Here is a 26,262-nt window from a genome sequence, read left to right on the forward strand (position 1 = left end):
ATTTGTTCACTGACTCGTTCACTCGCCTCGGGATCCCCCCGGAAGAGCTGGATGAAGTGGCTGGGGAGAGGGAAGTCTGGGCGTCCCTGCGACCCGACCCGGATAAGCGGTAGAGGATGGATGGATGGATGACTCGTTAAGTTCTTTTTCACAGAATCATTCAAGTGCTTCTTCATTCAGTTAATGATTCAGCCCTGAGGTTCACGTTCACCGAAGGATGATGCGTTGTTGTTGTCACGGATTGTAAACTAGGAAAAGCGGGGAGATTTAGACAAAAAAAAAAACTTTTGCGAAGTTATCACCCACCTATCTCTCTCTCAGCAAGCTCTCGAACACCCGGCTTCAGTGACTCGTGAACATCCGTTCGGCGAGCTCAGCTACCTCACATATCCTTCCACATCCCCTCTTCATCCACACAGGCTCCTGCCGGCCGGCGAGACTTGTCTGCATTCCACCGCGGTGGACAGCATTGCTGACACCAGTACCCGGGCTTCCTGCACACCCACCTTACTGTTATTGTCATCTGTTTAGTGTAAAGCAGGGGTATCAAACTCAAATTCACGGGGGGCCAAAATTAAAAATTGGGACGTCGCGGGCCAAACTTATTATTTAATGAAAAATCACTGTGATGTACATGTTTCCCTTCTCTGCAGAAATGTAGCGTTAAAGTTTATCATATGACATTTTGCTTAAACACTGAATCTGGAATAAACAAACTTTAATATTGTAAACGAGAAATCAAATTTGCGATAAAAGACATCAGTGGTATTTGTTTGTTTTGTATTTAAATAGCATGAATTCTTCTGTCTCTCTATCTTCTATTTATCTATCTCCAACTACCGTATTTTCACAAACATAAGGCGCACTTAAAAATCTTAAATTTTCTCCAAAATGGACGGGGCGCCTTATAATGCGGCGCGCCTTGTGTGTACCGAGTTTCAAAATCTGTAAATGTTGTTGTGTGACTTTTATGAGCGCTTGACTGACTGGGAGCATTTCCTGTCGACACGCTGCTTATATAGAGGAAAGGCAGATGTGACTGAGGACAGCATTCGGACGTTAAAGGGTCAAGGGTGCGCGTGGAAGTGGATGCTAAACGCACGCCACCAGTAGGTATATAGCGCCGGTATGTGCATTGTGCAAAACAACATCGGTTTGGGTAAGGACACCCGAAAATGGCACCTACAAAGAGACACGCTTACGAAGCACAGTTTAAACTGCAAGCTATCAGTTACGCAGAGGAACATGGGAATCGAGCAGCCGCAAGAGAATTCAAGATCAACAAATCCATGGTTCGCAAGTTGAGGAAGCAGGAAAACACCAGCATCATTGCTGAACAGCCCCGAGACTGACTCCGACAATGACGAGAGGGAACCCGGCATGTTTGATGGAGAACTTGCCCAGCTGTTCATTTCGGATACAGAAGATGAGGATGGATTTGTGGATGAGGATTGATCAAAAAATAACGTGAGTACATTGTTAAATACTTCAATAAAGTACAACCGAACATAGTTTTGCTCCCGCTGCCTTTTTGAAAACATACGCTAGCATGCATGCTAGCGTATGTTTTAGCGTGCATGCATGCTACCGTATGTTTTACCATGCCCGCGCCCAATAATACAGTCCGCTTTATGTATGTGTTAAATACAGAAATAGACCCCGTAACTGAGACTGCGCTTTTTAATACGGTGCACCTTATGTTTGTGAAAATACGGTACCTTTCTTTTTGATGTAAATCTTTTTTCAAAGGCCAACAACAAAACAACCCAAACAAAAAGCCAAACTTCAAACTATTAAGAGTCCCTGCCTAGGAGTTGATAAAGGGCATTAAAAAAACTTTCATTCAATTATGTTATATTCTTTGTTACAGCCATGTTGCTCCGCACATGACAAACAGGTCTGTCTTTTACTTTAGTGAACAGATAATCTGCCTCCCACCTTTCTTGGAAGTTAAGTTTTCGGGAAGGGGAAGTGTAAATTTGCCCGAGGAGACTGGTAGCATAGTTGTTAATGACAGCAACAGAAAGGGAAGGGGCGCTTGCCGCTCCAAACTTATGGGCCAACGCACGAGCAAAGCATTCTGGGATTTGTAATATTAGTGGCGCATGTCCTATATACTCTAATACACAGCCTAATATACAGCTCTAATACACATTTGATATGTTCTTGCACGCCAAATATAATTACATCGTGGGCCAAATTTGGCCCCCGGGCCCGAGTTTGACATATATGGTGTAAAGCGTCTTTGAGTGTCTTGAGAAGCGCGATATGTTTGTATTATTATTATTAATACTGCACAAAAAGCTTTAATAATCGCATTAAAGACACAGAGGGGATATGTATGTGTAAATGTTATTTTCAATTTCTTAATATTTCAAATAAATCTCCCCCTTAAACTCCCTGCAGCTGTCGCTTCAGTTTGCCTTGTCCTCTCATGACTTTATGTGTAGTCTGTTAAGATTATGGAGACAAGCCACGCCCCGTGTGTGCTTGTTTTCATGTGCTTGACTGACTCAGCAATAGCCGTTAGCTTGAAGAAATACCTGCCAGTGAAAGATATCCCCGCGAAGACTTCAAGACAAGTTAACATCACTCATGAGTACGTTCACTGTGTAGTACATCGTTCCTTGCACAAACGAATCACTCATCGTATGAGTTCGCAGTGAACTTCCGCATGAATTACTGCATACGTACTAGACTTTACACCGATTTCTTTCGGGCTGATTGGTATCAGCCGATATTTAGCATTTTATGCTGTTCGGCTGATCGGCTTTGTCATAATTCGCCGATCCGATCAATGACGTCATTGATCGGCTCCGCAAAAGACATTTACTCCGCGTCGCTGAATGCACAGTATATTTGAATCCAAAAGCTAGCTTATTAAAAAAAAAAAAAAATGTCAGCAGTGTGGGACAGACAACACGTAATGCCCGAATCAGACTACAAGACAAATTTGCTCTTTCACGATTGCACTGTCAGACTACTGCAATAAAATCTTGTATTCCGATACCACCGCATCCCGTTTTTTTACGATCATTGGGCTTTATTTTGTCAACTCAAATGTGACCAAATACACTCGTTACCGTAGCGACGACAACAAGAGTGGAGCGCGTCGACTTTGTATTATAAGGACAAAATGGGGAAAAACGTGTGTTGGTGGGCACCGGTGCTCTGGATAGGAGAGGACGTTCGTTTCAGGCTTGCTTGAGGTATGTTCACGTACTTTTAATACGATACGGCTCACAAGCAGGCGATAAAATGTTATGTAGCCTAGCAAGCTACTGCTAACGGTTGGATGTAAACATGCTGCAGTTCTGTCGAATCATGCTCTAAAGTTTCGGTGTGGGTGAAGTAATTAAAAATAAAGTAATTTAATTACAGTAAGTTAGCACCCATTATTTCTGTCATGTAATGTTGGTTTGACCTGACTGATTAGAATACACGATCCCACGAGAGCCGTGATTTCCAACGTTTATGGAGCCAAGGAACATATTTTACAATTGAAAAATCTCACGGCACACCAACAAACAAAAGTGGATACATTAATTACTGTATTTACTTCCTTCCATCTAATAGAAGACCTTTCATTTGTTATGTCTGTCACTATGCCTCACTGGCATAAATAGATGAACAAAGATACATTATTTATTGTAAATATAATTTTTTGAACAATTAAGTACACAAGTATATACAGTAAATGAACAGGTCATTTAGATAGACACATTCCTCCATCTTGTGATCGGATCGATGATCGGTTATCGTTCTTTTAAACTCGCTGATCGGCCCCAAAAATGCTGATTGTGTAAAGCCCAATACATACTAGTACATCGCTCCTTCGCAGATCACGAACGAAGAAATTCAACGAACGAATCACTCGTTGCTAACGGATCACGAACGAAGAAGTTCAATGAATGAATCACTTGTGGCTAATAGTACATTCAGTTCACTTTCAATTCTTCAGTACATTCAGTTCGCGTTCAGTTCTTCAGTACATTTAGTACGCTTTCAGTTCTTCAGTACACCAGATCATTCAGTTCAACAGTATATTCAGTTCAATTCAGTCCCTCTCCCGCCTGCAGAGTGCTGCCTGATGCTGGCTGCTCATTGGTCATTCGCCAAAGTGAGTGACAATGCTAGCGAATCGCAAATCACATGACAGTACGTGTAGTGAAGTCATTCGCCGAAAATTCAGAAGTGAGTGACAGAACGCGAAAGCAGTTATGTTTCCGCTCCCAGCCGACTCGGTCATGGCGGCAGTCAAGCTCAAAGAGCCAATAATTTCATGAACTGATTCAGTACAGTATGCTCACGAAAAAGATTAGTTATTTTGAACATGACTGAACCGCACCCTTTGTTGCTTGTAGCAAGCGTGTGACGCATGTTCTTCTGCCCTCCCTGAGCGTGCTTTAAGCTGTTTGACATCCCAGTTGGAGTTTACTTTAAAACTAGACACACAACAAAAGGAATTAGTCGTTGAATATTATATACAAGACGCGCATCATTTTAGAAATCTTGAGCTTATGCTATCAGTCAATGGAAACCCCTTTTGACGGGCTAACATTAGCATTAGATCACGGGAGGGATCCTACCTTCAAATTTCAAATATTTACACACACATGCTGTAGTAACACATACAGAGAGACAATATAACAATACTCATGGGCATATAGTCTTCCTAATCTGTCAAAATGAGTAATAGTTTTATTGCGACTTTCTTTTACTTTTTTTAATTATTTTTTTAAGATTACTGTAATATAGATCTCCATGCATCACACCACACACACAGAGAGAGAGAGAGACCATGTTTGCAACTTTTGACTTGATGCAGTACTCGACAATTAAGACAGTTTAGCTGTATTGGGCCCTTAGTTTAGCAATGTTTGGCTCGATGCTCAGGGAATTCGTTCAAATATCAATTTGTTTCAAGTTTCAACAAAAGTGCATCATGGTGTTTACTCCCGTCATCATGGATTCCACTCCCATCAACTCTCGTTTTATGGTTTTCAAACCCGTCAATTCCCGGTGACTTTGTTGTCCCAATTTACTCTCCCTTCTCTCCCACTCCTGCCCAATCATGTCATTGATAGTGAACAGGCCAAGACCATCACACTACCACCACCATGTTTGACTGTTGGGAGGATGTTCTTTTTCTGAAATTCTGTGCTACATTTAGGCCAGATGTAAGAAGACACACATCTTACAAAAAGCTCAACTTGTATCTTGTCAGTCCCTATAATATTATCCCAAAAGTCTTGGGTATTATTATGTTAATTTTTGCAAAAGTAAGGTGACACTTTGTTCTTTTTGGTCAGCAGTGGTTTTCGCCTTGGAACTCTGCCATCGATGCCATTTTTGCCCAGTCTCTTCCTTATTGTTATGTCATGAACACTGACCTTAACTGTGTCGAGGGAGGCCTGCAGTTCTTTAGATGTTGTCCTGAGTTCCTTTGTGGCCTCCTGGATGAGTTCTGTTTTCTTGGGGTCATCTTTCTTGGCCGGCCATTCCTGGGATGGTTCACCACTGCTCCATGTTTTCTCCATGTGAGGATAATGGCTCTCCCTATGGTTCGCTGGAATCCGAAAGCTTTAGAAATGGCTTTTGGAACCCTTTCCAGAATGACAGATGTCAATTATGTTCTTTCTCGACTAACCTGGAATTTCTTTGGATCTTGTCATTTTGTTGCAGCTTTTTCTGATCTTTTGTCAAACTTGATTTTGTTGGGACACATTCTGTTTAAGGGATTTCTTGATTGAACAGGTCTGGAGGTAATCAGGCTTTGGTGTGATCAGTGAAAATTAACCAAAAATTGTGATGAGCCACAATTTATGATTTAACAAAGGGGTAATTACTTTTTCACACAGGGCCAGGGAACTTTGAGTATTGTTTTTTCCCTTAATAAATGAAATCACCATTTCAAAACAGCATTTTAAGTTCACTCGGTTTATATTTGTCTATTTACATTTGTTTGATGAGCTTAAACATGAAATTGGGGAAACTGCAGTGTATATAGACGTGCTCGATATATATATATATATATATATATATATATATATATATATACATATATATGTGTGTGTGTGTGCGTGCGTGCGTGCGTGTGTACATACAGCGGCGGAAATAAGTATTTAACACATCACCATTTTTCTCAAATATATTTCCAAAGGTGCTATAGACATGTACATTTCACCAGATGTTGGGAACAACCCAAGTAATCCACACATCCAAAGAAAGTAGCACAAATAAGCTCAGGACTTGAGTTGTGTGTAAAAATGTGAACTGACACGGGAAAAAGGATTGAACACATGAAGGGAGGTGCAAAAGGCATGGAAAGCCAAGACAACACCTAAAGTCCATCAATAATCAAACAGTAATCCAGCCCCTTCTCAGTGCAAATAGATATCAGCTGGTTTAGTCCTAATTGATGGCCTACAAAAAGGTCTTCATTGCCAAGGTGTGAGTCAAGACACATCTTATGATTGGAGAGAGCTGAGAGCTGTCTCAAGACCATCGCAAACTAATTGTTGCAAAACGCTAACAATGGCATTGGTTACATGCGGATATGTAAGCTTCTGAATGTTCAAGTGAGCACGGTTGGGGCCATAGAACATAAGTGGAAAGCCAATCATACCACCATAAATTTGCCTCAATCATGTGCTTCTTCTGGGACACTGAGAAGACCGAGGAGAGGCGAAAGGAATACATTGAGATGCGACATAGGGCAAAGGTAGAGGTGGCAGAGGCCAAACAAGAGGCATATGATGACATGTATTCCAGGTTGGACACGAAAGAAGGACAAAAGAATCTATACAGGTTGGCCAGACAGAGGGATAGAGATTGGAAGGATGTGCAGAAGGTTAGGGTCATTAAGGATAGAGATGGAAATATGTTGACTGGTGCCAGCAGTGTGCTAGATAGATGGAAACAATACTTCGAGGAGTTGATGAATGAGGAAAATGAGAGAGAAGGGAGAGTAGAAGAAGCAAGTGTGGTGGACCAGGAAGTGGCAATGATTAGTAAGGGGGAAGTTAAAAGGTGTAAAAGACGATGAAAAATGGAAAGGCAGTTGGTCCTGATGACATTCCTGTGGAGGTATTGAAGCATCTAGGAGAGGTGGCTGTGGAGTTTTTGACCAGCTTGTTCAATAGAATTCTAGTGCGTGAGAAGATGCCTGAGGAATGGAGGAAAAGTGTGCTGGTGCCCATTTTTAAGAACAAGGGTGATATGCAGAGCTGTGGTAACTATAGAGGAATAAAGTTGATGAGCCACACAATGAAGTTATGGGAAAGAGTAGTGGAGGCTCGACTCAGGACAGAAGTGAGTATTTGCGAGCAAAGGTATTGTTTCACGCCAAGAAAGACTACCACAGATGCATTATTTGCCTTGAGGATGTTGATGGAAAAGTACAGAGAAGGTCAGAAGGAGCTACATTGTGTCTTTGTAGATCTAGAGAAAGCCTATGACAGAGTACCCAGAGAAGAACTGTGGTACTGCATGCGGAAGTCTGAAGTGGCAGAAAAGTATGTTAGAATAATATAGGACATGTACGAGGGCAGCAGAACAGTGGTGAGGTGTGCTGTAGGTATGACCAACGAATTTAAGGTGGATGTGGGACTGCATCAGGGATCAGCTCTGAGCCCCTTCCTGTTTGCAGTGTTGATGGATAGGCTGACAGATGAGGTTAGACCTGAATCCCCATGCACCATGATGTTTGCAGATGACATTGTGATCTGCAGTGAAAGCAGGGAGCAGGTGGAGGAACAGTTAGAAAGATGGAGGCATGCACTGGAACGCAGAGGAATGAAGATTAACCGAAGTAAGACAGAATATATGTGCATGAATGGGAGGGGTGGTGGGGGAAGAGTGAGGCTACAGGGAGAAGAGATAGCAAGGGTGGAGGACTTTAAATACTTGGGGTCAACCGTCCAGAGCAATGGGGAGTGTGGTCAGGAAGTGAAGAAACGGGTCCAAGCAGGTTGGAACGGGTGGAGGAAGGTGTCAGGTGTGTTATGTGACATCTCTGCTAGGATGAAGGGCAAAGTTTATAAAACAGTGGTGAAGCCAGCCATGATGTACGGATTAGAGACAGTGGCACTGAAGAGACAACAGGAAGCAGAGCTGGAGGTGGCGGAAATGAAGATGTTGAGGTTTGCTCTCGGAGTGACCAGGTTGGATAAAATTAGAAATGAGCTCATCAAAGGGACAGCCAAGGTTCGTTGTTTTGGAGACAAAGTTAGAGGGAGCAGACTTCGATGGTTTGGACACGTCCAGAGGAGAAATAGTGAGTATATTGGTAGAAGGATGATGAGGATGGAGCTGCCAGGTAAGAGAGCGAGAGGAAGACAAAAGAGAAGGTTGATGGATGTCGTGAGGGAAGACATGAGGGCAGTTGGTGTTCGAGAGGAGGATGCAGGAGGTAGGCTTACATGGAAAAGGATGACGCGCTGTGGTGACCCCTAATGGGACAAGCCGAAAGGAAAAGAAAAAGATGTGCTTCTCCCAAGATTTATGACAGAGGAGTGCAAAGAATAATCAGAAAGGTTGTCCAAGAGCCAAACGGTCTGTTTTGAGGGTCTGTAACATACTTGTTCTACATTTGAGGAGCTGTACTTCCTAACAAGAAATTTACAACCTCAAATGAAACCTCCTCATGAGGAATTCATGACTTCTTTAGTAAATCACTGATGAATGAATAAATGATTTTATTTATCAGATATACTTAGTGTGCAGGCTTGGATGTACTCCCCATTAGTGGTTGATAATCTTAACAGCAAAAATCAGCAAAACTAATCCCAGAGTTCTTGAATATAGTAAAGCTTGGTGTGTGCTCCTTAAAGCAAAGCAAAAGCAAATTTATTTATACAGCGCATTTCATACACAAGGTAACTCAATGTGCTTTACATGATTAAAAACATTTGAAAACAAACAGCTTATAAACATTTAAAACAAAGAGGAAAACATACATAAAATAAAAACAATTAAAACAGTTTACAGTATAAAAAATATCATTTAAAAGTGCAAATGCAAAACATTAGGGAAAAAGAAGAGTTTTTAAACTGGACTTAAAACATGCACACTTGGGGCTGATGTAACTTCTGTTGGCAACTTATTCCATTTGTGTGCAGCATAATAGCTAAATGCTGTTTCACCATGTTTGCTTTGGACTCTGTGCTCCACTATTTGACCTGAGTCTGTCGATCTCAGAGCCCTACTAGGGTAGCAAATACAGGCTGAACAGGAGGGGTTGTGAGCTTGTGAACCACAGCAAACAGTGCAAGTATTGTTGACGTTCTGACTGATGATTTCAGAAAAGTGTTGCTGTCTACCCCTGACTAACACTTTGTTAAAATTACCAAGACTGTCTGTAGAGGTCATAGTCAATTTGGAGTTTAGTTTTTCTCCACTTACGTTCTGCTTTCCTCCACTTTGATTTATAGGTCTTTACCATCATTGTGCTCCTCCACGGTGTTCTCGGTTGCGTCAAGATTCTCTTAGTTTTAATAGGAGCAACAGCATTCATGACATTTGAGATTTTCCAGGTGAAATTATCCAAAGGTTCATCAACTGTCTCAGCATTCCCAGTTTGTGGCACAGCAAATGGTCTCTATAATCTTAGTGGCTGTACTCTCATTTATGTACCCTTTCTTAATAGACAGAGGGTGTCTGAACTTTTGGAAGAATCTGTAATTCAAAGAATACACAAAAATGGTCATAAATAGCCATATCCTTAACGTCAATTGATAGAATTTCAACATCCTTAGAGATGACCAGGTCAAAGATGTGACCTTGAGTTTGGGTTGGACTCTTAATATGTTGAGAGTGGTCAAATGTGTCTTGTATAGCAGAGAGTTCTTTAGATTTTTTTTCCCCATGTTATTGTCAACATGAATGTTAAAGTCTCCCGTTATGACAAAATAGTTGTAGTCAGTACAAATAACTGACAGCAGTTCTGAAAAGTCCTCCATAAATTTTCTATTGTATCTTGGAGGTCTATAAATTATTAAAACAATAACCTTTGGGTCACCTTTAACTAAAAACAGAGATATTCAAAAGAGCTAAAATCACCCAGTATAATTTCTTTACACTGAAATAATAACTTAAAAAGAACAGCAATACCACTGCCTTTTTTCCCTATTTGACACTTGTTCATAAAATTAAAATTTATTTAAAAAAAAAAACATAATTGTGGAAAGGACATTGCTACGTGGGCTCAGAAACACTTCAGCAAACCACTGTCTGTTAACACAGTTAACTACATCGACAAATGCCAGTTAAAACTGTACCATGCAAAGCGTAAGCCGTATTTCAAACACCCAGAAACGCTGCCGGCTTCTCTGGACCCGAGATCATCTGAGATGGGTTCACGCAAAATGGAAATGTGTGTTGTGGTTTCACGAGTTCACATTTCAAATTGTTTTGATAAACATGGATGTCGTGTCCTCCGTGCCAAAGAGGGAAAGGAACATTCGGATTGTCATCATCGCAACGTTCAAAAGCCAGAATCTGTGATGGTATGGGGGTGTGTTAGTGGCATGGGCAACTTGCACATTTTTGAATACACCCTGAAGGCTGAAAGGTGCATGCCACATTCTGCAATTTTTACAACAGCGTGGCTTCATAGTAAAAGTGTGAGTACTTAACTGGCTTGCCAGCAGTCCATACCTGTCTCCTATTGAAAATGTGTGGCACATTATGAAGCGCAAAATACAACAACGGAGACCACAGACAGTTGCTCAACACTGAAGTTGTACATCAAACGAGAATGGGAAAGAATTCCACATCCAGTAAAAAGCTTCAACAACTAGTGTCCTCCATTCCCAAACGCTTATTGAGTGTTGTGAAAAGGAAAGATTATGTAAAAAAGTGAACTGGTCGGTCAGGACCCGAAAGTAGGTCGCAGACAGCTGGTAAAAAAAATTGTATTCCTGTTCTGATTTTTCCACTACAGTACAGAGGTGTACAAAGCTCCCATGCAGAACATAATAGGAAAGCGACAAGAAATGTTACTTTCATGTTATCTAGTCACTAGTTTTCTCTGTAAACAAATACACTTAAGCTCAGCTTTTGGATGGCAGATGTCATGTCAAGCAATACGCCTTTGATGGTTCAGCAACTCATTTGAAATGACATTTAAAATCATAATATACTCTACATGTGTGCTTAGAGGCCATTTTTAAACCCCCCAAAAATCTCTATTGTTCCTAACTTCTGTGAAGGTGGGTTGCGACTTGGCAACAATCCCTGCGGGTCCCTGGTTGACAACAATTGAGAACCACTGATAACACAGTGGTAAAAATGTACCTGTCCCAGCTTTTTTGGAATGTGTTGAAGGCATCAAATTCTAAATGAGGGACAATTTGAGAGAAAGAACAAAAAAAGTTTACCACTAGAACATTAAAGATCTTGTCTTTGTAGTGTCTTCAATTGAAAATAGGTTGAAAAAGATTTGTAAATTTTTATTCTATTATTAGTTTTCCACAACGTCCCAACTTTATTGGAATTGGGGTTTGTAGATTTTAATTGTATTCGGATTTCGGATAAACACAATTATTTATATTTGAACAATATGTATTGTATTGAGCATGGTACGGCAATTCATTTTCCAAAGGGTGAGTCCCTTAAGTGAGAAATTGAAATCACGTGCTTACTTAAATTGTGTTCCATTCTAATTTAATGTAGTTATATACAGTAGTGTGAACAAGTGTTTGCTCCATTCCTGATTTCTTATTTTTTTGCATGTTTGTCATACTTAAATCATCATCAAACAAATTGAAATATTATTCAAAGACAACACAAGTACACACAAAATGCAGTTTTTAAATGGTTTTAATTCTTAAGGGAGAAAGAAAATCCAAACCTACATTGCCCTGTGTGAAAAAGTGATTTCCCCCACCCCCTCCCCATTAAAAGATGACCGTGGTTTATCATACCACACCTGTTCTCAATCAGCAAATCACTTAAATAGGACCTGCCTGACAAAGCGAAGTAGACCTTGATCTTGATGATCCCCAAGACTTTTGGGAAACGAACTTGGGCTCTGCAGCAGGACAATGATCCAAAACACACCAGAAAATTCACCTCTGAATGGCAGAAGAAAAACAAATGAAGAGTTTTGAGTGGCCTTGTCAAAGTCCTGACCTGAATCCTATTGAGATGCTATGGCATGACCTCAAAAAGTTGGTTCATGTTCGAAAACCCTCCATTGTGAGTGAATTACAACAATTCTGCAACGATAAGTGGGCCAAAATTCCTCCACAGTGCTCTAAGAGACCCATTGCAAGTTATCACAAACGCTTGATTGCAGTTGTTGCTGCCAAGGATGGCAATCACTTTTTCACACAGGCCCATGTAGGTTTGGATCTTTTTTTCTCCCGTAATAATAAAAACTTTCTGTTAAAAAGTGCATTTTGCATTTACTTGTTGTCTTTGACTAATAATTCTATTTGTTTGATGATGGGAAACATTTAAGTGTGATAAGCATGCAAAAAAAAAATAAAAAAATCAGGAAGGGGGCAAACACTTTCACACCGCAGTAAATATTGTTTTTTGCTGCTTGTAAAGAGTGTTATAATTAGTCAATAAAATTATTAGTCATAAAATTACATGTACATATTATTATCACTGTTTAATCAACATTCACAAAAAACTTGTCTAGTGTGCATCAAATTTTCTACGTTTTTAAATGATGCTGCCATTATAAACGCCGACCCCTTATATTAGCCCATCCAAGATGTGACTTCCAAGTCATTATGTGGGAAAATCCCCTTCTTCTGTCCACCACGCAGGAAATCAGAATGTTGCTCACCTGAGGATCACTGTTGGCATTGTCATTAGTCAATAAAAAAAAAAACTTGCTACAGGGGTTGGAAACGTGGCTAAATACATCGACAACGCTGCCAAGTTGGCAGCACTGAGGACCAAAGTCATTGTTCTTGTCCACTTACGTACGAATCAAAATAAGCAATGCATGTCTTGTTCTATTTTGACTTCATAAAGACTTTGCAATGGCTGGTCAAAGACTGTAAATTCAAATATTTAATCTCTGATCCAGTTTAGGCAATTGGGCCACAATTTACAGTAAATGTGGAAGATCAAATGTTTTATTCAGATGCTTTTGTCTCTGTGTAGTCTCATCGGGTCTGTCATTTGGCCTACATAACTCTTACTAGATTTTAGAGTCTTTCATCCAGCTTGGCAATTAAGTTTTGATTCTAGTTTTGAATTATTGAATATTGCAGATGACAAATGTTAAACCATGTTAAAATAAAATGTTTAACATGTATTTTTTTCAAAATTGTTATTGAAGTAATCAATGAATGAAAAAGACGAAGATTCGGTCTTGTCTTCTCTGCTCCTCTCGCTGCTGCTGGTTGAGCGGTGACAAGCTGCCTATTTCATAACTCTCTGTGGACCACCCTGTTGAAAATGGTACGTCTGAACATGTTTATACAGCTGCTTTGCTAAATTGCTCTCACAGGTATTTTAATCTTGAATATTTTATTGCCCTTGCAGTAAAGAGCATCAAGTTGCTGGTGACTTCCATAAAACTTTAATTTTCACTTGAACTGGTTCAATAACATGACGGGTACTATGAGACTGAACCCTGTCCTGAAATGTGTAATAATTGAGACTTGGCAAGTTCATTTGGTTTACCAAACAATTTAATGAAACAAAAATATTTTATGTAGGTTACAGACAATACAGTGAAGGTTTTGGAGGGGCCTAGTCAAACTTGAATCAGACTTGAATCCGATACAGTGGAATGACCTTAAAAAGGCTGTTCATGGTTGAAAACCGTCCATTTTTGCTGAATTCAAGCAATTCTGCAAGAGTGGGCCAGAATATCTCCACAGAGATGTGATAGACTAATTTCCAGTTATAGAATCAGAATCATATTTATTTTGCCAAGTATGTCCAAAAAACACACAAGGAATTTGTCTCCGGTAGTTGGAGACACTCTAGTACGACAACAGACAGTCAATTGACAGAGAATACTTTTGAAACATACAGACATTGAGACACTGAGCGATAAAAGGTTGCAAGTAATCTGGTAATGCTAGTACAATAAATATATATATATATATATATATATAATTTATTTATTTTGACAATTGTGCAAAAAGATGCAGAGTCCTCTAGCAATTAGAGCAGTTTGAATGACTAATATAGCAATAGTCTGGTGCAATGACCATTGTGCAAAGGGCGCCGAGACTTCAAGGAATGTATGCAGTTTAAAGTGACTAGTAGTGCGATAGTCTGGGACAATGTTGATTGTGCAAATGTTGCAGATACTCCTCAGTCAGTGTGCAAGTGGTGCAGATGCTACTCTAGCATGAGTGGCCAGTATTGGTCAACAACAGATATGCAAATAGTGCAGCGTCGTGAGACTACTACAGTGAGTGCACGGGTAATGTATAAGTGGCCCGACAGAAATGTGACAACAACTCAAGACAAAAAATTGGCAGCATGTTGCAATGGAATTGTAAGTTATCTGTTTAAGAAGTTGATGGCAAGAGGGAAGAAGCTGTTGGAATGTCTGCTAGTTTTAGTTTCCTTTCTTTGGTAGTGCCTACCTGAGGGAAGGAGCTGGAAGAGCTGGTGACCAGGATGTGGAGGGTCCAAGAGGATTTTGCATGCTCTTGTCTTAGTTTTGGCAGCATGCAAGTCCTCAAGGATGGGTAGGGGGGTACCGACAATCTTTTCAGCAGTTTTGATTGCAGTCGGAGTTTGTCCTTTTGTGTAGCAGCACCAAACCAGACTGTGACGGAAGAACACAGGACTGGTTCGATGACCGCTGTGTAGAACTGCCTCAACAGCTCCTGTGGCAGGCCGTGCTTCCTCAGTAGCCGCAGGAAGTACATCCTCTGCTGGGCCTTTTTGAGGATGGAGTTTATGTTGATCGCCCACTTCAGGTCCTGAGAGACTGTAGTTCCCAGAAACTTGAAGGTCTCGACGGTTGACACAAGGCAGCTGGACAGCGTAAGGGGCAGCTGTGGCGAAGGATGCCTCCTGAAGTCCACAATAATCTCCGCAGTCATGAGCGTGTTCAGCACCAGGTTGTATCGGCCGCACCACAGCTCCAGCCGCTCCACTTCCTGTCGATATGCAGACTCGTCTTTGATGAGGCCGATGACTCTGTGGTGTCATCTGCCAACTTCAGGAGTTTGACAGCCGGGTGCGTTGAGGTGCAGTTGTTGGTGTAGAGAGAGAAGAGCAGCGGAGAGAGGACACAACCTTGGGGCGTCCCGGTCCTGATGCTGCGTGTGGATGAGGTGGCCTCCCCCAGCCTCACCTGCTGTGTCCTGCCCGTCAGAAAGCTGTAAATCCACTGTCACATGGTAGGCAAGACACTGAGCTGCAGAATTTCGGAGGAAAGGAGTTCAGGGATGATGGTGTTGAACGCAGAGCTAAAGTCCACGAACAGGATCCTCGCGTAATTCCCCGCGCTGTCGTGTTGTTCTAGGATGAAGTGCAGTCCCATGTTGACTGCATCATCCGCCTACCTGTTTGCTCAGTAGGCAAACTGCAGGGGGTCCAGCAGGGGACCTGTGACGCTCTTGAGGTGGTACAACACGAGGCGTTCAAAGGACTTCATGACCACATATGTCAAGGCGACAGGCCTGTAGAAATTCAGACCCAAGATTGAAGGTTTCTTGGTGACTGGGATGATGGTGGAGCATTTGAAACAGGATGGTACTTCGCACAGTTCCAGAGATCTATTGAAGATCTGTGTGAAGACTGGCGCGAGCTGGTCTGCGCAGACTTTGAGGCAGGATGGGGACACAAAGTCTGGACCCGCCACTTTGTTGATCTTTTGTTGTTGGAAGATACGTCTCACATCCTGTCCGTGGTTGGCCAACGGAGAAGTCAGAGGTGTGATTGTGGTGTGGCTGGGTGGGCTTGGGGTGTGAAAGTGTCCTTTTCAAATCTGCAGTAGAAACTGTTTAAGTCGTCGGCTCGTCTGCTATTGTTCTCAGCTTGGGGGGATCGTCGCTTGTAATTGGTTAGTGATTGTAATGCATGCCAGACTGATTTGGAGTCGTTAGCGCTAAACTGTTTTTCCAACTTTGCTGCATAGTTTCTCTTTGCAATGTTAATTTCTTTAGTCAGCTAGTTTCTAGTGGGCCCTGTACCCGCTACGATATGTGTGTTCCTTAGCTTGGTGAAGTTGGTTAAGTTTGGCAGTGAACCACGGGTTGTTGTTATTGAATGTGCGAAATGACTTTGTTGGTACACACACATCTTCACAGAAACTAATATAGGATGTGACAGTGTCCGTATATTCATCCAGGCTGCCAGCTGAATTTTCAAAGACACTCCAGTCTGTGCAGTCTAAATAGCTTTGAAGTTCTAGCTTTGCCTCATTGGTCCACTTTTTCACTGTTTTTACTGGAGGCTTCGCGGATTTACGTTTTTGCCTGTATGTTGGTATTAAATGAATTAAGCAGTGATCAGACGAACCCAGGGCTGCACGATGTATGGCACGGTATGTGTTATTTACTGTAGTGTAGCAGTGGTCCAAAATGTTATTTTCCCTGGTAGGACAGTCGATGTGCTGCTTGTATTTAGGGAGTTCGTGGTGGAGTTTAGCTTTGTTGAAGTCCCCGAGAATATTGAGGGATGAGTCTGTGTGTTTTTTTTTTTTTCAATTTCGTTTACTTGTTCAGCGAGCATTAGCAGTGCGGCATTCGTGTTAGCTTGAGGCGGAATGTAAACGCTTGATTTTGGTTGTTGCTGCTGAGGTTTAGGAAGCATTACTTTTTCACACAAGGCGAGGTAACTTAGAATTATTATTTTTTCCCTTAATAAATGAAATCGCTATTTAAAAACAGCAGTTTAAGTTCACTTGGGTTATATTTGTCTCATATTTACATTTGTTTGATGATCTTAAAGTAGGGAAACTACAAAAATATAAGAATTTGAGAAGGGGACCAATACTTTGTCACGGCACTGTATATGCCTGACAGTATTGTTGTATTGCCTGTTTGTATGTGGTTATCAGCATTTGTGTACCAATATTATTTTGAGAGATAAGTGCCGCGGGTTCAATGCTAATTTTCGGTAGCTCGTCAATAGTGTTTTTCATTCATTGTGTGTTAGCTTTGAGCTAGCAATTTATTTGTAACAAAAACGAGAGAGAAATTAAGCCTGTGATATATTAAAACATTCAATAGGTGTAACTCTTTTGTGTGCGTTTCATTTTACTGTGAACATCAACTTGAAGTGTCTTACTTTAGGCAACCAACATTCACTCTTACTCCCTGCTACTATGCTAGCACCTTAGCAACCTGTCACGTGGGGTCTGCATTCTGTCTGGGTGCTGCTGGATAGAAGTGCTAGAGCGGAGCATGGAATGAACTGCTTTTGTAATAATGGTAAAATCGGAGCTGTTACAGTAGATCTAGTCCGAGCCTTGTTTTTTTGCTGACATCGGTCCGATTTCCTATCTCAAAGATTGGATTGGGAAACCCCAATGTAGTATGAGAATACTCGCTTTTTTATCCATCCATCCATCCATTTTCTGAGCCGCTTATCCTCACTAGGGTCGCGGGGGTGCTGGAGCCTATCCCAGCTATCATCGGGCAGAGGCGGGGTACACCCTGAACTGGTCGACAGCCAATCGCAGGGCACATATGAACAACCAACCATTCACACTCACATTCACACCTACGGGCAATTTTAGAGTCTTCAATAAACCTACCATGCATATTTTTGGGATGTGGGAGGAAACTGGAGTGCCCGGAGAAAACCCACGGAGGCACGGGGAGAACATGGAAACTCCACACAGGCGGGACCGGGGATTGAACCCCAGTCCTCAGAACTGTGAGGCAGATGCTCTAACCAGTCGTACACTGTGCCACCACTCCCTTTTTTAGTCCAGGGTTTTATTGTATTTAGTGTTTTTTCCCCCCTGTAAAGTTACACTAAACTTTCAGTTCATACCAGAGTTATGAATGGCATCACACAATTTGACCCTGGAATTTTTCTTTTCTCCTGCCATTATTTCCTATAATTTTTTTTATTATTATTATAATTTGAAAGCTGAGCAAATGGTTCACCATCCTGTAACAGATTGTGTTTGCATTTAGCGGTTCCACTGTAATTTCTGTTCAAGTGTGGATAGAGGCGTTTATATTTACAGCAGCTGCAAGGGCCATTAATTCGTTGTCACCAGACTCTGGTCACTGTGAGGTCATCTTGGCGTGATGAGGTGTTCCTGATGTCTTCAAGTTATTATCCCACTTGCCACTTCAGTGTCAGGGACACTCAACTTCCATCATTTAAAACTAAACTGGAACTGATAAACGTTGGAAGATGAGCCTGACTCTTTAATTCAGCAGATCTTACTTGGAGACAGACCGTTCGTCTGGAGACATCTCAACAAAGTAATCCGATAGCTCACTTGGCTCATTCGGTTGACGATCCTGAGTCTGTCCAGGCTGATAAGAGTGCCTGTCAAGACAGGAAATTAAAATTGAAAAACAGCAGGTTAACAGATCCAGCTGGAATCGTTGGATGCCAAATCATTCTGTTGCCTCTGACGCCACACAAAGAAAATTCTCTCATTTTAATATTTCATTTAAATTTTTGTTAGTTACTTGTGACATTTGTGTCCCAGACCAAATGATTATTTTCTATTTTTGCAATTCCCCCCCCCCCCCCCCACTCTTAAGAACTGTTTGTTTAAAATATCGCTTCATTTGGGAATTTTATTGTAACGCCTTGGGGAATTTTGGAAATGTGGAAAATAGTTCCCAAGATCTCCTCAATGAGCTGAATGAACAGTTTGAAGTTTGATTCAGTCAAGAAATGTGGAAGAGGGTGGTAAATGGTAAATATATAAAATATTTCTTAATTTGGGAATTATAATGGAAAAACATCAGAATTTTGCGAATGATCCCAATACTTCGAGATATCTTGAATGAACTGAATAGTTTAACGTTGCGTTGGTTTGAATGGGTCAAGATATGTGGAATAAGTTGTTAAATATGTAAAATACAGGTATCTGTGAATTTGGGAATTTTAATGTGGAACTGTGGAAATTTGGGAAATGTTATAAATTGTGTTGTCTTTGTGCTGAATGAGCTGAACAGATTGATGTTAGAATGGTTTAGTTCGGTCGAAAGGAGGTAAACACAGTATGTAATAATGTTGTGAATGTCATAGAAAACAATAATAAAACGTGGAAATTTTGAGACGATGATAAATAGTTCCCAAGATGTCCTGAATGGGATTTACATTTTGAAGTTGGAATAGTTTGACTTAGTTGAGAAATGTAGAAGGAGATGGTAAATACTGTATGTTGAATGTCTGCATTGATATGGGAATGTTGTAATGGAAAAGTGGAATAACAAGGAATTTTTTGGACTGGCGAAAATGTGTTTTTAAGCTGTCCTCAATGAGCTGAACAGTTTGAAGTTGGGATGATTTGTATCAGTTGAAGTAGTGAAATATGGAAGAATTTTTGAAAATCTTGGCATTCATTTTAATGGCTATTATCCCATCCATCCATTTTCTCAGCCGCTTCTCCTCACTAGGGTCGCGGGCGTGCTGGAGCCTATCCCAGCTGTCATCGGGCATAATGGCTATTATTTTCATCAAAAATATAGAACTGTGAGGAAAGCAGGAATTTTGGGAATTTTGAAAATAGTTCCCAGGATATCATGAATGAGGTGAATAAGTTGGAACGGTTTCAATAGGTGTGGCAGGTCGGACGACTGGTTAGCAAATCTGCCTCACAGTTCTGAGGTCCTGGGTTCAAATCCGGCTGCACCTGTTTGGAGTTTGCCTGTTCTCACAGTGCCTGTGTGGGTTTTCTCTGGGTCCTCCGGTTTCCTCCCAAATCCCCAAAACATGCCAAGAAGGTTAATTGAATACTCTAAATTGTCCGTAGGTATGAAAGCGAGTGTGAATGGTTGTTTGTTTATACAGCGACTGAATAAGTGTTTAACACGTTCCCATTTTTCTCATTAAGTAAATTTCCAAAGGTGCTGTTCACATAAAAAATTCACCAGATGTTGGGAACAACCCAAGTAATCCATACATACAAAGAAAGTAGAACAAATAAGATCAAAAATTAAGTTGTGTGTAATAATGTGAAATGACACGAAAAAGTATTCAACACGCCAACTGATATTTAATACTTTTTACAAAAGCCTTTGTTTGCAATTACAGGTTCAAGACGGCTCCTGTATGGAGAAACTAGTCGCATGCATTGCTCTGGTGTGATTTTGACCCTTGTTTCATTTTCATCATCCTCATAGATGGCAGCAGATTTTTTGTCAAGAATGTCTTGGTACATTTTCCCATTCATTCTTCCTTCAATAATGTGAAGTTTACAAGTTCCATTTGCTGAAAAGAAGCCCCACACCATCATGTTTTCACCTCCGAACTTCACTGTTAGTATGGTGTTTTTTGAGTGATGTGCAGTGCCATTTCTCCTCCAAACGTGGTGTGCATTATGGCATCCAAACAGTTAAATTTTGCTCTCATCCGACCAGACTATATTCTCTCAGTATTTAACTGGCTCGTCCAAATGTTGTTCAGCAAACTTTAAATGGGCTTTGACATGCTTTTTTTTTTTTCCCCCGCAATGGGGTCTTGCGTGATGAGCCTGCATACAGGCCATGGTGGTGGAGTACATTACTCACTGTTTTCCTTGTACAACAGTACCTGCAAATTCCAGGTCTTTTTGAAGGCGGCCCTTGGCTCTTGGACAACTGTTCTGATTATTCTTTGCACTCCTCTGTCAGAAATCTTGCGAGCAGCACCTGATCGACGAGAATTTATGGTGGTATGATTCGCTTTTCACTTACGTATTATGGCCCCAACCGTGCTCACTGGAACATTCAGAAGCTTAGATATGCGCCTGTAACCAATGCCATTGTTATGTTTTGCAACAATTAGTTTGCGATGGTCTTGAGACAGCGCTCAGCTCTCTCCCATCATAAGTTGTGTCTTGACTCACACCTTGGCAATGAGACCTTTTTGTCAGCCAGCAATTAGGACTGAACAATGTAATATTTGCACTGACAAGGGGCCGGATTGTTGTTCGATAATTGATAGGTTTTAGGTGTTGTCTTGGCTTTCCATGCCCTTTTGCACCTCCCTTTCTTCATGTATTCAATACTTTTTCCCTGTGTCATTTCACATTTTTACACACAACTTAATTTCTGATCTTATTTGGTCTACTTTCTTTGTATGTATGGATTACCTTGGGTTCTTCCCAACGTGGTGAAATTTTCAGTTCCATAGCACCTTTGGAAGTCCCGGTATATTTAGTGGGAAAAATGGTGACGTGTTAAATAAAATAGGAAATCGGACCGACGTCAACCAAAAAAAAAAAGGCTCGGACTAGATCTACTGTAAAAGATTTTACCCCCCTTACAAAAGCAGTTCATTCCATGCTCTACTCCAGCACTTCTATCCAGCAGCACCCAGACGGTATGCAGACCCCACGTGACAGGTTGCTAAGGTGCTAGCATAGTAGCAAGGAGTAAGAGTGAATGTTGCTTGCCTAAAGTCATTTATAGACACTTCAGTTGAAGTTCACAGTAAAACTAAACACACATAAAAGAGTTACACCTATTGAATGTTCTAATATATCACAGGCTTAATTTCTTTCTCGTTTTTGTTAAAAATAAATTGCTAGCTCAAAGCTAACAGACAATGAATGAAAAACACTTGACGAGCTACCGAAAATTAGCATTGAACTTGCGGTACTTATCTCTCAAAATAATATTGGTACACAAATGCTGATAACCACATACAAACAGGCAATACAACAATACTGTGGCATATACAATGCCGTGAATGTGAGTGCAAATGGTTGTTTGTTTATATGTGCCCGTGCGATTGGGTGACAACCAGTTCAGGGTGTACCCCGCCTCTTGCCTGCAGTGAGCTGGGATAGCTCCCTATCCCTAGTGAGGATAAGCTGTTCGGAAAATGGATGGATGGTTTGAATCGGGAGTTACTGTGGCTCAGTTGGAAGAGCAGGTCAACGAATGACTAAAGAGTCAGTGGTTCAAAACCTGCCTTTGACTGTTGTTGAACTTGTCCCTGTGCAAGACTTTGAGCCCTAAATTTCTCCCAGTGGGCCCGGCAGCGACTTACATGGCAACCCTTGATAAATATTTCTCCGTAATTGGCTGGCGACCAGTTCAGGGTGTACCACGCCTCTCACCCAGAGTCAGCTGCGATAGGCACCAGCACGCCCGCGACCCTAGTGAGGATGACTGGTTTAAAAAATGGATGGATGAATGGATGGGTTTGAATAGGTGGCGAAATATGGAAGGAGTGATGGTGAAAATTGGCCAAATAAAGACAATTTTTTTGAATGCTATTCAGCATTGAGACTATGAGTAATCTTGAACATGACATGCCATAATTTGGAATTTGAGTGGATATAAAAAGTCTACACCACTGTTAAAATGGCAGGTTTCTGTGATATAAAAAATTACCAATATAAATCATTTCAAAACTTCTATTATTAATTACTATTGACCTAAACCTGTACAACTCAATTGAATCCCCCGCCCACAAAAAATATTTTAGAATAAAAGTATTAGTTTGAGGGTGTGCATATTTATGCAACCAGATTATTGTAAACATTTTTTATCATGGTCTTTTTTTCTTTTTTTTTTTTACGTCACAAAAAAACTTGCATTAAAATAGGCGTGTGTAGACTTATACCCACTGCATATTTACAGTACCATTCAAAATATACAATTCCTATTTTACCACATTTTTATTTACAAGTTTGCAAATGCATTCGAAAAACCAACCAAACAAAAACTGTTACGCATCAGCACTGCGTTCTTCAAATTTGAAGCAAGTGAGAGGGCCTGTGTGTTCGGGAAATAAAAATCCCAAACATGCATGCTGCACACACACACACACACTACAGTTTACTTGCCACAGACTAAATTAAATAGGCCGTTGTTGTGAAAAAAAAAGAGAGTATTTGGCCTGTTTTCTCGTCATCCTTTCCTGTCATCATCAGGTGGCAGCATACATTGTATGGTAACCATGTGTGACAGGAATGTTGCTGGCTCTGTGAGCAGGCATCTTCCCAGTCTACATGTAGATCCAGGAATCTGCAGGCTGGTTAGATGGTTGTCACATGTCTGGCTGTCTTCACCAATGACAGACCTCTGTCGTCGTCCTGTCTGGGGGACAACTGGAGGTGCCAGTGTGTCATTTGTCATCCAAAACAGCAGTAGTTACTTTGCAAGGAATTGTAACTAACAGTGTAGCCATCATCACCTAGGTAGAAAGTTGTGGATGAGAAGCACATCTATGAAACACACTGAAATGGCAAACAATTGGTGACATTGCAAGTTTAGACTTTACGGGAATAAGGTGGGCTTGGTCTTCTTGCAAGGCAACACTCCACCACTTGACCACCATTAAAATAACTGCCAAAGCACAAAGAAAACAAATATTTAACAGTAAAGATCAGGAAATGCATTCGTTCGCAAAATTTATATACATCCACACGTGGGCAAAACAGTTGGTACCCCTCTGTTAATGAAACAAAAACCCACAGTGGTCACAGAAATGACTTGAATCTGACAAAAGTAATAATAAATAAAGATTTCATGATAATTAAAAAATGAAAATCAGGCATTGCTTCTGACTTATGGTTCAACAGGATTATTTTAAAAAGAAAACATTTTAGATAATTGCACGTATATTTAAAATAAACACAGCTTTAGCTAACAAAGTTTGCTTAGCATAACACTAACAAACAATGCAAAAAGCCATAGACGGCTAATGAATAGCATCTGTGTACAGTATACAGTAACCCTTTAGGTAACGGATATTTGAACACAAATGGTGGAGCCACACATATAGACAAATATTCACAGGTGTTTTTATCTGGTTTGAAAACAACTATTATAGCAGCTGACCCGAGCACCTCCATGTACAACCCCAATTCCAATAAAGTTGGGACGTTGTTAAACATAAATAAAAACAGAATACAATGATTTGCAAACCATGTTCAACCTATATTTAATTGAATACACTACAAAGACAAGATATTTAATGTTAAAACTGATAAACTTTGTTTTTAGCAAATAATCATTAACTTAGAATTTTATGGCTGTAACACGTTCCAAAACTGGGACAGGGTCATGTTTACCACTGTCACATCACCTTTTCTTTTAACAACATTCAATAAACGTTTGGGAAGTGAGGACACTAATTGTAGAAGCTTTGTAGGTGGAATTCTTTCCCATTCTTGCTTAATGTACAGCTTCAGCTGTTCAACAGTCCGGGGTCTCCGTTGTCGTATTTTACGCTTCATAATGCGCCACACATTTTCAATGGGAGAAGGGTCTGGACTGCAGGCAGGACAGTCTAGTACCTGCACTCTTTTACTACAAAGCCAGGCTGTTGTAACACGTGCAGAATGTGGTTTGGCATTGTCTTGCTGAAATAAGCAGGGGCGTCCATGAAAAAGACGTTGCTTGGATGGCAGCATATGTTTCTCCAAAACCTGTATGTACCTTTCAGCATTAATGGGGCCTTCACAGATGTGTAAGTTACCCATGCCATTGGCACGAACACACCCCCATACCATCACAGATACTGGCTTTTGAACTTTGCTTCCATAACAGTCCGGATGGTTCTTTTCCTCTTTGGCCCGGAGGACACTTCGTCCACAATTCCCAAAAACAATTTGAAATGTCGACTCGTCGGACCACAGAACACTTCCACTTTGCATCAGTCCATCTTAGATGAGCTCGGGCCCAGAGAAGCCAGCGGCGTTTCTGGGTGTTCTTGATAAATCGCTTTTGCTTTGCATAGTAGAGTTTTGAGTTGCAGTTACGGATATCGCGCCAAACTGTATTTACTTACATTGGTTTTCTGAAGTGTTCCTGAGCCCATGTGGTGATATCCTTTACACATTGATGTCGGTTTTTGATGCAGTCCCTCCTGAGGGATCGAAGGTCACGGGCATTCAATGTTGGTTTTCGGCCTTGCCGCTTACCTGCAGTGATTTCTCCAGATTCTCTGAACCTTTTGATGATATTATGGACCGTAGATGATGAAATCCCTGAATTACTTGCAGTTGTACGTTGAGGAACATTGTCCTTAAACTGTTCGACTATTTTCTCACGCACTTGTTCACAAAGAGGCGAACCTCGCCCCAGCTTTGCTTGTGAATGACTTAGCAATTCAGGGAATCTCCTTTTATACCCAGTCATGGCACCCAACTGTTCCCAATTAGCCTGTTCCCCTGTGGGATGTTCCAAACAGGTGTTTGATGAGAAGTCCTCAACTTTCTCAGTCTTTTTTGCCACCTGTCCCAGCATCCATAAAATTCTAAGTTACTGATTATTTGCTAAAAACAATAAAGTTTATCAGTTTGAGTCCAAAAATCCAAAGCACAAAGGTTTCATTTGGATTCCACACCCAGATTGTTAAAAACATTTTCAAACATTTTCATCTGTTATTGGTTAACTAACTTGTCATACTACAAAAGAAAATTGGTCTCGTAAATCTTGATTGTTTTTTCCAAGTTGTTTGAAAGGACAGACTTATTGCACTGTGACTATGCTCCAAATTTTGAATCACTCGCATTTTTAGTCGCTGGCCAAAACTGCATGTGGTCCAAGATAACATCATGAACCATTTAAGAAATTGCGTGCAATTTAACCTTTATAAGCTATGGAACTGTGTAAAATTGACTTCAAATATACCCTAAAAAGAAAAAATATTTGTTTTCTCCTTCAGTGTCTGTAAAAAAAACTGTGAACAAAACTTCATTCATGGGGATAGTGATAGAGCCCTCTCGCAAATAGCAAAAAAATCCAAAACTTAATTGACGCCCCCCTCAAAAGTTTATACTGTACTGTGATTGCCTATTGATGCCACGAGATGGCGCCAATGAATACCTTTTTAAGCTGTTCAACTCACTTCAGCATCAAGATGCCCCCAGATGGCCCCATAGCAATTCTGTTATTGTTGTGGCCTGAGCAGCACAAAACAAGAAATAGCTGAATTTTCTGTGACTAATGGCCAGCTAGCTTTATTTATTCACACATTTCATACACAAGGTAACTAAGCATTTGGAAACAAAAAACAAAAGGCTGTTAAAAACAAAGTACGGAAAATAAAAGACTTCTAAAATTACTAAAAGAACATAAAGAAAATTAAACGTAAAAAAAATGAAAATGTTCACAAATACTCAATCAGAAGCATGAGATAAAAGGTTTTAACCTTGACTTAAAAACACTCATATTTGGGGCTGAC

The 26,262-nt window shown here is 40.7% G+C and overlaps 1 protein-coding gene across 1 annotated transcript in view; it reads left to right on the top strand.

The window, feature by feature from the left end:
* Positions 1-26,262, top strand: part of ttc27 (tetratricopeptide repeat domain 27) — a 149,632-nt gene that overhangs the window by 59,376 nt on the left and 63,994 nt on the right.

Source organism: Phyllopteryx taeniolatus, chromosome 11 (assembly GCF_024500385.1).
Source record: "Phyllopteryx taeniolatus isolate TA_2022b chromosome 11, UOR_Ptae_1.2, whole genome shotgun sequence".
Taxonomy (NCBI): Eukaryota; Metazoa; Chordata; class Actinopteri; order Syngnathiformes; family Syngnathidae; genus Phyllopteryx; species Phyllopteryx taeniolatus.